At 41.2% G+C, this 10,804-nt stretch overlaps 1 non-coding gene across 1 annotated transcript; it reads left to right on the forward strand.

Moving 5' to 3' along the window:
* The first annotated feature begins 10,249 nt into the window (after window positions 1-10,249).
* Trnaa-cgc lies at window positions 10,250-10,322 on the forward strand. The gene has a single exon. It is a non-coding gene; the product is annotated as a tRNA-Ala (tRNA).
* The last annotated feature ends 482 nt before the right edge of the window (window positions 10,323-10,804 follow it).

A 10,804-nucleotide genomic window follows, 5' to 3' on the forward strand; every position in this document is an offset into this window, starting at 1 on the left:
AACACTCAAAGTGAGCCTATCATGCATCCCCTACTACTAAGTACAATACTTCGCCAATAACTGATTGCCGAAGATACGAAATAATACTGACCGAAAATTAACGTTGGGTGGACATGTCTCATAAGTTTCCCACTAACGGCAGGAGCCATCCGAATGGAAAGGCCTGTTGGGATGCAGTAATGTAGCTGACTTAAACCTGGCGTTTTCTAGATGGCCGAATAGCTAACTAATACTTAATACGAGTTGAAGAGCTTTCGTGATCGTGTGGAAATATGAGAAGATCCAATATGAACACGTTTTTGCGCTAGACCATTATTCCCTCCAATGTAAATTGTCCTGTTGACTGCTTCTGCACATTTCAAACCTTTATTTATACTGATTGTGGTGTGTGCATCTAGAAGGTGAAAGACGGGCGGAATAGAAGATTGCTCGTTCTCTACATGTGAGAAACACCTTAGTTGACTCTGCAAATTATAGGGATGATTTGGAATCTGTTACATCACCAATATCGGTATTCGCGAGTGGAAATATCAGTTTCCTCTATTTTTTTCGAGTTTTCACGTAAAGATCTTCGCAGAAGGAAAACGTTTCTAGTTACTCAATGGTTTATAGCACACTCTAACTCGCTCAAGTTCCGGGTTTCTAGAGAAATCATTTCCAGCCTATATCTTCGAAATTATGTAGCGCGAGCGCGAGCAGTAGCATACTGCTATGTGCTTGATATCGAGAAGTATCGCGTAAATGATATAACATTCTGGTAAACCATATGAAAATACATGTGTTTTTTGTAATTCCAGAGTCTCGAGATGGGTGTAGAAAGCAAGCAAGCGAATATGTTGGGGACAGAAACGGTGAATTCTTTGTGCCGAGGGGTACCAACCCAGCTTTTGTACAACAGTCTTCGTGGTATATGTACGATTGTCTGGTTGGTGCTACTGCGAGTTCTATCGTGAGGGAGGTATAGATTCAGCACATCAATAACTGTATGGGGAATGAAAAATTTTGTTTACATGGAAAATTATGTGTGCCATAGACACTGAGATTCGTTCCAGAACCACAGTCTTAAAGAGAAATATCCAGTACACTGCTTTGTGTCAGACTGTGGCAGCAATCCTAATATTTAACTGTACTTACACAGATAAATATGTGTCCAGTTACCAGTATTATTGTAAGTCTGGAGATGGCCTTAGGAAGTACATCAGCAAGCAGGCAGGTTAGAGCCGGAAACAGCTTCTCAGCGGACGCCATTGATCCGAGCTGAGGCTTGCCTGTCCTTTGTACACCGGTTCAGAGAGTCTGAGAAACCTTCTGGCTTATGATGATTTGGCTCGCGGCTCCCCTGGATGGGTGATTACTGAACTAATACCCAGGTTGCATTGAGTCCCCTTTGGAACCACGTGTGTCGTGTGTATAATCTGTGGAAATTTGAGAAGATTCAATATGACAAGTGTTTGCACTGGGTGTATTGATAGCGTTCAAACTCCTACCACGCAGGTTCTCCTTTGATGTAGGGTCGTCCACGGACAGTTGGCCTCTCTCTGCTTGGCACGCTCTTCCACAGCTGTGGTTATTGGATGCGTTTACGTCGGCAGTTTCCTCTGTAGGTACTGCACAGCAGCACAGTGAGAACGTGGGATGTATTTGACCACTTTTGTAGGGTTCAACTGTCAGTGCAATATGGCGGTCTGTACAAAATGTTTTTGCCACTGAAAGTCTCGTCTGCAGAAAAGAAAAGGCAGATAGTGCTTCCTCACCGGCAGCATCACTAATTTGGCGGGTAAATTCAGTAAGAGCCGATCATAATGTCCATTCATTCAGAAGACATGCTTTTTGTTGTGACATAGGGGCCTGTACGTAGCGATGAGAAAATTTGCGTTTCAGAGGTGTTCATTGAAAGGAGTACTTAACGATTTCCGGGAGAGGTAACACATGTTGGATGGAGTGCCATACCACGTTAGGACCATCAGGAGGATGCAGACGGCGTTATTCTGGACTATTTTCGTAAGCAGGTTCTGTTAAGACAAGAATTTCCACTTAGACAAGCTGAGACATCACAAAACTCCTCCAAAAGCGACCGTTAACTATTTCTGCGGCACATTACAATTTCCGAGAGGTAGACTTGGCTCTTATTTACATAGCCATCTCACATCAGCATAATATTGAGAACCTTTTAGATTCGCCTGCGATGGTGAGTCACTATGTGAACATTTCTTGGCGATGTGTCAGCTACGCTGGCCAGGTAAATGTGTGCACGGCTAGTCGGAGCTCACATGTCCCATCAGGATCGCTAGGAACAATGCACCCTGTACTATTCTGGGAAGCATTGGAACAGATTTCTATAGCACGACTTTGATGTCAGTATAACACTGAGAATCTTTCAGCTGCCTCTGTCTCAGCTCTGGACTGGCACGTATGCTTCGGCCACGATGGTTAGGTGAACATGTGTGCACGGCACACAGGCGTCTCGTGTATGGGATCAGCATGAGTGTGCAACCTGCCGTGTATACCTTGCAGCTCTGTAGGAATGAGTTCACTGATACGTGGTGGTTGACGATAGATCGGAAGCGTTTTTTATGTGCACTAACTGATTGTGCACTGCATTATTTTCGGCGGTTTAAGTGTTGTGAGCATGTTTGCAGAGCCTTTTACATGCATTATTTCAGTAATGTACGAATTGGCTGTCTGTAAATCAGTGTACTGCGTTATTTCGACATTTTATAATTAGTGAATGTGTCTGCAGACAGTTTTACATGCATTATTTTGACAATTTACGAGTTGTTTGCGTGTCTGCACATCAGTGAAATTCACTATTTCGGCGATTACGAGTAGTTTGCAGGAATGTATGCTGTGCAACGCGTTATTTCGACAGTTTACAATTAGCAAGCGTGTTTGTAATATTTTGACAATTTACGAGTTCCAGAATGAGATTTTCACTCTGCATCGGAGTGTGCGCTGATATGAAACTTCCTGGCAGATTAGAACTGTGTGCCCGACCGAGACTCGAACTCGGGACCTTTGCTTTCGTGGGCAAGTGCTCTACCATCCTTTTTTTTATTTTTTATAAAACCTTTATTAAAAAAAACAATGTTACACATTGCAAATACATACTAAGTTATACATACATGAAGTTATTTAAACAAAGCGGTTTGATCATTTCAATTGCGCTGACATTAAGGAAAGACAACAGAAGATTGTGTTACTGACTAAATCACCAGAAAGAATTAAATTAAACATAAATACTTGAGGATGGCGGAAAGGGGATATATAATAAAGTTGACTAGCCTTCCAACTACCCTCTCTGGACATTAATTGAATCTAAGTATTTGAAGTGATCAGATCTATATAATCAGTCTTTCACTGCAAAAATGAACAGGGCAATGTGCCAGCCATTGAATATTACATTTATCGGATAGAATATTATGGTTTTAACCAATCGATAAGGAGATTTCTATAAAAACTGTCTATTTCCAAATTTCTAGTATAAGCCAATAATGCACCTTTCATGTTTTGTGTTTGGCACTATTAGACACACAATCTCAATGTCACATAAGTTCTGTACATTAGCTTATATATTTCAAAAAACTACTCTCTGAAGTAGAGAAAGCACACATCATAAATATACTGTAAAATCTTAAATAGTATCCTTAAGGTAACTATAATACATCACTGTCAATACAGTCTTCTTTTTTATATTAACCAATGCCCATTCTTTCAAATACAATTTTTAGCATATTACCGAACTTTTTCTTGTGATTCGAATAGCTTCTAATTTTGTGGAACACACACAGCATGTGTACCTTGAACTCTATGATGCTATCGGATCCTAATTTGTTAAGGACGTAGTTAACAAAATTTCCCAGCAACCAGTACACAGCGTTATTTTTTGCTTCTGGGAAATAGCGTGCTTCAGGCCTGTGTATCAATGACAGCGATATATACTCAGGGGATGTTCTTGTAATCAGAGCTATTTGCTCCCGGATCCACTTCCAACTATTTATGTGACCACTGCAAGTATATCGATGAATTACTGTGTCAACTAGATGGCATTGTTGACATAAATTTGTTTCACAGAGTCCGATTGCGTGCAGTCTTTCATTGGTGCTAACTATGTTGTTAACTGTCTTGTACCATGACGTTTTTATATTAGACGTGAGCAAATTAGAACTAATGTTTTTCCAAATCTCAGTCCACTCAATGTTTGGAAACTGTCGTTCTATTTTGTTTCTTCCTTCGCTTTTCTTTCGTTCCCGCATTATGGCTCTCGATGTTAAGTGTCGGGACTGCCTGAGTTCGACACTGACATAACTAAACTCAACATAGAAAATCCTCACGTGCTGTAAGCGACTGTTGATATTCTGAACGTCAATCGGGGGAAGCATGCTTGGAGGTTTAATGATCTCGAAAAGTTGGCTGGTTATGCTTTCTCGCGAGTCTCTTATTAAATTAACTTGCCTTTTGATAAAAAGAGCAGAGGCTTTATTCGTTATATCAGTTAATCCTAGTCCACCATTTTTAGGATCTAAAGTGGCTACTTTAGCAGGTACTCTGAACACTTCACCTCTCCACAAAAATTTTGTGATTTTGGACATTATTCTTCTCGCTATCATTCTCGGTATTGGAAACAGCGGGGCAGTATAATAAGCCTTAGCAAGGATGCATGAGTTGATATACTGTGTTCTTTGAACTTGGTTCATATATCGAGTTAAATTCTCTACAATGGCTCCTTGCACTTTATCTGCTGCAACTTTCCAATTTAAAGCCTTCATTTTCATAGGGCATGCTGTCAGGGTGATCCCAAGTGTTTTATGTTGTCGGACTAATTTTGCCCACTCGACATTGATATTATCAAATCATCTGAGATTTAACATCTTACTTTTTTTTCCGTTTGCATTGGCTCCAGATGCTGTACAGTACGAATCAATCACTGTTGCTAGCGTGGTTACCTTGTCATTATTCCTTATAATGACCCCTATATCGTCAGCATAGGCTCTTATAACTGTTTTGTTTCCTGATAATGTTAAGCCTTTTAATGTAGCAATGGACGTGTTGGAGGAAAGGTTCCAGCGAAATTGCGAAGAGCGACATGGACAGAGGACTTCCTTGAGGAACACCTCGTTGTATTTGCATCGGCCTGGATTGTTGACAATTCACCGCTATTTCAGCATTTATTCCAGTTGCTATGTTCTTAATCAACTGTATAACCCTATCGTTGAAACCTATTTTCTTCAATGTCTGTAGAAGAAATTCATGGTTTACTACATCGAACGCCTTATAAAAATCTAAAAACAATAAAGCACACTTTATGTTTGTTACAGAAGTTATTGCAATGATATCCCTGAATTCCGCTAGATTTTGAAAAATGGTTCTGCCTTGCGCACAGTTCTGATGTTGACTAATAATTTTATCTGTAAGGCATGAAATTCTCTTGTTTATTATTCTAGCTATTAATTTATAATCAGAATTCAGCAGTGAAATTGGACGAAAATTATTTAAATCTTTGTTTCCATTATTTTTTGGCACCAGAACAATTTTACTCTCCTTAAACTCAGCCGGAATCATTTTACCCTGAATAACCTCATTTACAATGTCCGTGATTTTCGCACCTACTATTGGCCAGTAACGGATGTAAAACTCTGCTGGCGGACCATCCGGTCCTGGGGATTTTTTTGGTGGCGAGGCGCACAGAGTCTCATACACGTCTTCTTCACTGACAACCTCGAGAAAATTTTCGTTGTCATCTTCTGTCAGCTGTGGGGCTAGGATGTCAAGGAATTCTTCCAAGGAAGCATAACTACTTTGATGTACAGAATATAGCTCGCAATAATAGCGATAAATCTCGTCCATGATATCCTGCTGGGTTCTGAGAATCGTGCCGTGTTTTGTTAGAATTTCTTCAATAAAAGTCCTTCTCCCGTTTTTCGTATGCTTCACTAAATGATATAGGGAAGTAGTTTCATCTGCTGACACCGAATTTGCCTTCGATTTTATTTTCAACCCTTGCATTTGACTTCTCTTGATATTAAGTAACTTGGCTTTGACTTTTTTATGTCTGCTTTCCGAAGTGAGGAAACTGCTGAGACTTGATCATATAGATCTCTCAAAACGGAATAGTAATACTCTATAGTGCATTTCATTTCCCTTGCGCTCTGGGCACTGTATTGAATAAGAACTTTCCTCAACTTTGGCTTTGCCATTTTAACCCACCAGTCAATAGCAGTGGCATATCTACTACGGGCTCGCAGGCATATTGCCCATGTTTCTTTAATCAGATCTTCTAAATCATGATTAACTAACAAGGAAGTGTTCAAATTACACTGATTCTTGAATCGGCGAACCGGCTGTCTTGTTAGATTTATGCAAGCTAAGACACTTGAATGGACTGAAAAGTACGTAGGAATGGTTTCTACTTTTGTCACGGAAGTTACAAGATTTTTAGAAATATATAGTCTATCAATCCTGCTACGTCATGTTGCCGTGACATAAGTGAAGTCAACAGTGGAGGGGTATTTGATTTCCCATATATCCTTTAATTCTAAACCAGTAACTAATTGTTTTAGTTCACTTGAGAAATTAAAATTAGGTAACTGATCTTTTCGATTTAAAACACAATTAAAATCACCTCCAAGTAATAACTGTCTTGGTGATTTCCTTAACAAGTATATCAAGTCATCTTTGAAGAAACGTGCCCTGTCAGCTCGATGAGAACTTCCTGAAGGGGCGTACAAGTTGATGATAGTCACATCATAGATATTTAGTCCTATTCCCCTTCCGGATTCCAGTCGTTCCACCTCGATTACTGTAATCCCTTCCCTTACAAAAATAGCTGTTCCAACACTTGTTTCGGGAGACACATTTATGTAACTGACAAAACCGGGAATTGCCAAATCCGAAATTAGAACTTCTTGTGACAGGGCAATATCAGTCGCGGATTCGTACAAAAATTCCTTAAGGGCCGATAATTTCAAACCGGTCGTGATTTTATTTATGTTTATAGTGGTGACAGAATAAGATTGCGTCATTGTGCTGTCACTATGTAGTTGTTTTGTTGAACTAATTTAGTTTACTGTGGTTCAGGGTTCAGTTAAGCTGTAACAGTTTTCTCGGAAGGCTGAATATGGAATAACACTTCAATCAGTTTATTAGTTACTGTCCCGTTTTTTTCTACTTCTGATGTTTTCTCTTGTACCGCAAGCAGACTGATTTCCTGGTAAACTTTCTGATTTTTCCTCCAGTGAATCGTGTACGACCGTTTCGGACAGAACATTCTTTGGGCTTGGGTCGCCCCTACTGGATTTTCCCTTCCCTTGGTTACGAGCTACATTCTCATTTGGTTGCGTCGGTATTTTACTTCGCGGCTTATCTGGAGCAGCAGCAGACGCTTTAGCAATTTCGGTTGCCGGCGCCTGCCCTGAGGTGTTGACCGTGATTTCAGTTTGGCCACCACTTCCTCGTTCTTTATGAATTTCACTCACTTTCTGATCGAGGGAAACAAATGGAGACAGTAGTTTTGCATCCTCTTCCTGAATTTGTTTATTAACAGATAGATTCTGATCTTTGCAATCGGCTACTGCACCTGTTGTTTCTTGCAAATTAATGCTGCTTACACCCCTTTCATTTTCTGGTACCGTATGTGTATTATCTTTCTGTTCATTAGTTTCCATTCGCATTTTGCCTTCAGGTTCCTCTGCCTTCTCATCGCACTGTTTTTGCTTGCGAAGTGAGGGAGTGGGACAAGACAGCTCGTCCTCTGAACAACTATCAGTTATCTCCAGAGGTCGTTTTTTCGGTTGCGTTTCAGTTTCACGAGTAGTGGCAATGGGGTTTCCTTTTGTTGTTAACGGGGGAAACTGACTGTTATCGTGAAGGGAGACATCAGCTTGTCCCGCTGCGTTAACATCCTCAACCAGTTGTTCCGGGCTATTCTTTGGTAACAGATCATTTAAGGTAAGCTTCTGACGCTGTATCAAATTACTTTTAAGCACAACAGTTCGCCGCGGACATTCCTGTCTGAAGTGGCCGGTTTCGTTACATATATGACATGTAGCTTCCTGACCTGTATAAAATATTTGTGCCTTATACCCACAAACAGTTATGTGAGACGGAATATTCGTCTTAACGTCCATCTCTACACAGCGGACCCCGTTAAAACACTGCAGTTTAAAGCGAGGCGAACATCTTTCATTTGCAATTGATTTAACATCTCCGTAGTTTAAAAGAGCTTCCTTAATCTTATCATTTTCAATTTCAATGGTGAGATTCAAGACACGAACGGTTTTGTAATGAATGTCCGCTCTATAGATGGAAACCTTACTTTTATAACCATTTCTATGCACAAAATCTACTTCATAGCCCCACTTTCGTAACACTTTATCAACAGTCGAAGCACTGATTAACTTGACAAAAACACTGTATTTTTCCTGATCCAGTTGCCAGATATGAACGGTTTCAGAATTTAGACCAATTACCTGTGTAATCCAGTCATCTATTTCCAGGGATGTCGGCTGAACAGGACGGGATTCTTTGTCAAAAGCAAAGACCAGAGTATTCTTCCTGAGGTTTGTAGCCATGGTTAATCCAGCGAAGCAATTTCGGTTAAACAACCGAAATTCCAAGTAGCAGCAGCAAGACCAGAAAGAGCGATCAGATCACAAGGAACAGGAACGAACACGGAGATTAACGGACGGACGGCACTCGGCGAAGCACAAGTACAGCGATGTAAACACTGAAGTGCAGCGCAACAGTTAACAACGGCCACTCGCGAGCGCGGCTGAAGCGGAACTAACCATCTGGGCTACCAAAGCACGACTCGCGCCTGGTCTCACAGCTGTACTTCTGCCAGTATCTCGTCTCCTACCTTCCAAACGTTACAGAAGCTCTCCTGTGAACCTTGCAGAACTAGCACTCCTGAAAGAAAGGATATTGCGGAGACATGGCTTAGCCACAGCCTGGGGGATGTTTCCAGAATGAGATTTTCACTCTGCAGCGGAGTGTGCGCTGATATGAAACTTTCTTTCAGGAGTGCTAGTTCTGCAAGGTTCGCAGGAGAGCTTCTGTAAAGTTTGGAAGGTAGGAGACGAGATACCGCCAGAAGTAAAGCTGTGAGGGCCGGGCGTGAGTCGTGCTTCGCTAGCTCATATGGTAGAGCACTTGCCCGCGAAAGGCAAAGGTCCCGAGTTCGAGTCTCGGTCGGGCACACAGTTTTAATCTGCCAGGCAGTTTCAATTTACGAGTTGCTTTTGTGCTTGTGCATCAGTGTACTGTATTATTTCGGTAATATACGAGTAGTTTGCAGGTCTGTAGACTATTTACTGTCCAGATGGTATACCAATCAGGTACTCTTCAGAGTATACAGACACAATAACGGCTTTCTTAGCAAACATATACAACCATTCACTTGACGAAAGATCTGTTCCTAAAGACTGTAAAGTAGCACAGGTCACACTAAGATTCAAGAAAGGAAATAGGAGTAATCCACTTAATTACAGGCCCATATCACTGACCTCAATTTGCAGTAGGATTTTGGAGCATATACTGTATTCGAACATTATGAATCACCTTGAAGAAAATAACTTATTGATACATAACCAACACGGATTCAGAAAATATCGTTCTTGTGCAACACAGGTAGCTCTTTATTCCCAAGAGAGCAGTCGACAAGGGATCTCAGATCGATTCCATATTCCTAGATTTCCAGAAGGCTTTTGTTACCATTCCTCACGAGTGACTATTAATCAGATTGCTGCATATGGAGTACCATCTTAGTTGTGTGACTTGATTCGTGTTTTTTTCTCAGAGAGGTCACAGTTCATAGTGATAGACGGTAAATCATCGAGTAGAACAGAAGTGATATCTGGCATTGTGCAAGGTAGTGTTATAGGCCCTCTGCTGTTCCTGATTTACATACATGATCTAGGTGATAATCTGAGCAGGCCCGTTAGATAGTTTGGAGATGATGCTGTAATTTACCATCTACTAAAATCATCAGATGATCAATTACATTTACAAAATGATCTAGAGAGAATTTCTGTATGGTGTGAAATGTTGAAAAGTGGCAATTGGCACTAAACAAAGAATAGTGCGAGGTCATCCACATGGGTAGTAAAAGAAATCCGATAAATTTTGGGTATACGATAAATCGCACAAATCTAAGGGCTGTCAATTCGATTAAATACCTAGGAAATAGAATTACTGGGAACTTAAATTGGAAAGACCACATAGATAATATTGTTGGCAGAACTCTTAGGGACCGAGCGAGGTGGTGCAGTGGTTAGCACACTGGACTCGCATTCGGGAGGACGACGGTTCAATCCCGTCTCCGGCCATCCTGATTTAGTTTTTCCGTGATTTCCCTAAATCGTTTCAGGCAAATGCCGGGATGGTCCCTTTGAAAGGGCACGGCCGATTTCCTTCCCAATCCTTCCCTAACCCGAGCTTGCGCTATGTCTCTAATGACCTCGTTGTCGACGGGACGTTAAACACTTACCACCACCACCGCCACTCTTAGGAGAAGTGACAAAGTCCACTAAAGAGACAGCCTACATTGCACTTTTCCGCCCTCTACTGGAATATTGCTGTGCGGTACTGGATCCTTACCAGGTAGGATTGACAGAGGACATCGAAAAAGTGCAAAGAAGGGCAGCTCGTTTCGTGTTATCGCGCAATAGGGGTGAGAGTGTCACTGATATATACGCGATTATGGGTGGCAGCCACTGAAACAAAGGCGGTTTTCTTTGCGGATTGATCTATTTACGAAATTTCAATCACGAACTTTCTCTACTGAATGCGAAAATATTTTTTTGAGACC

This window comes from Schistocerca americana, chromosome 1 (genome assembly GCF_021461395.2).
Source record: "Schistocerca americana isolate TAMUIC-IGC-003095 chromosome 1, iqSchAmer2.1, whole genome shotgun sequence".
NCBI lineage: Eukaryota > Metazoa > Arthropoda > Insecta > Orthoptera > Acrididae > Schistocerca > Schistocerca americana.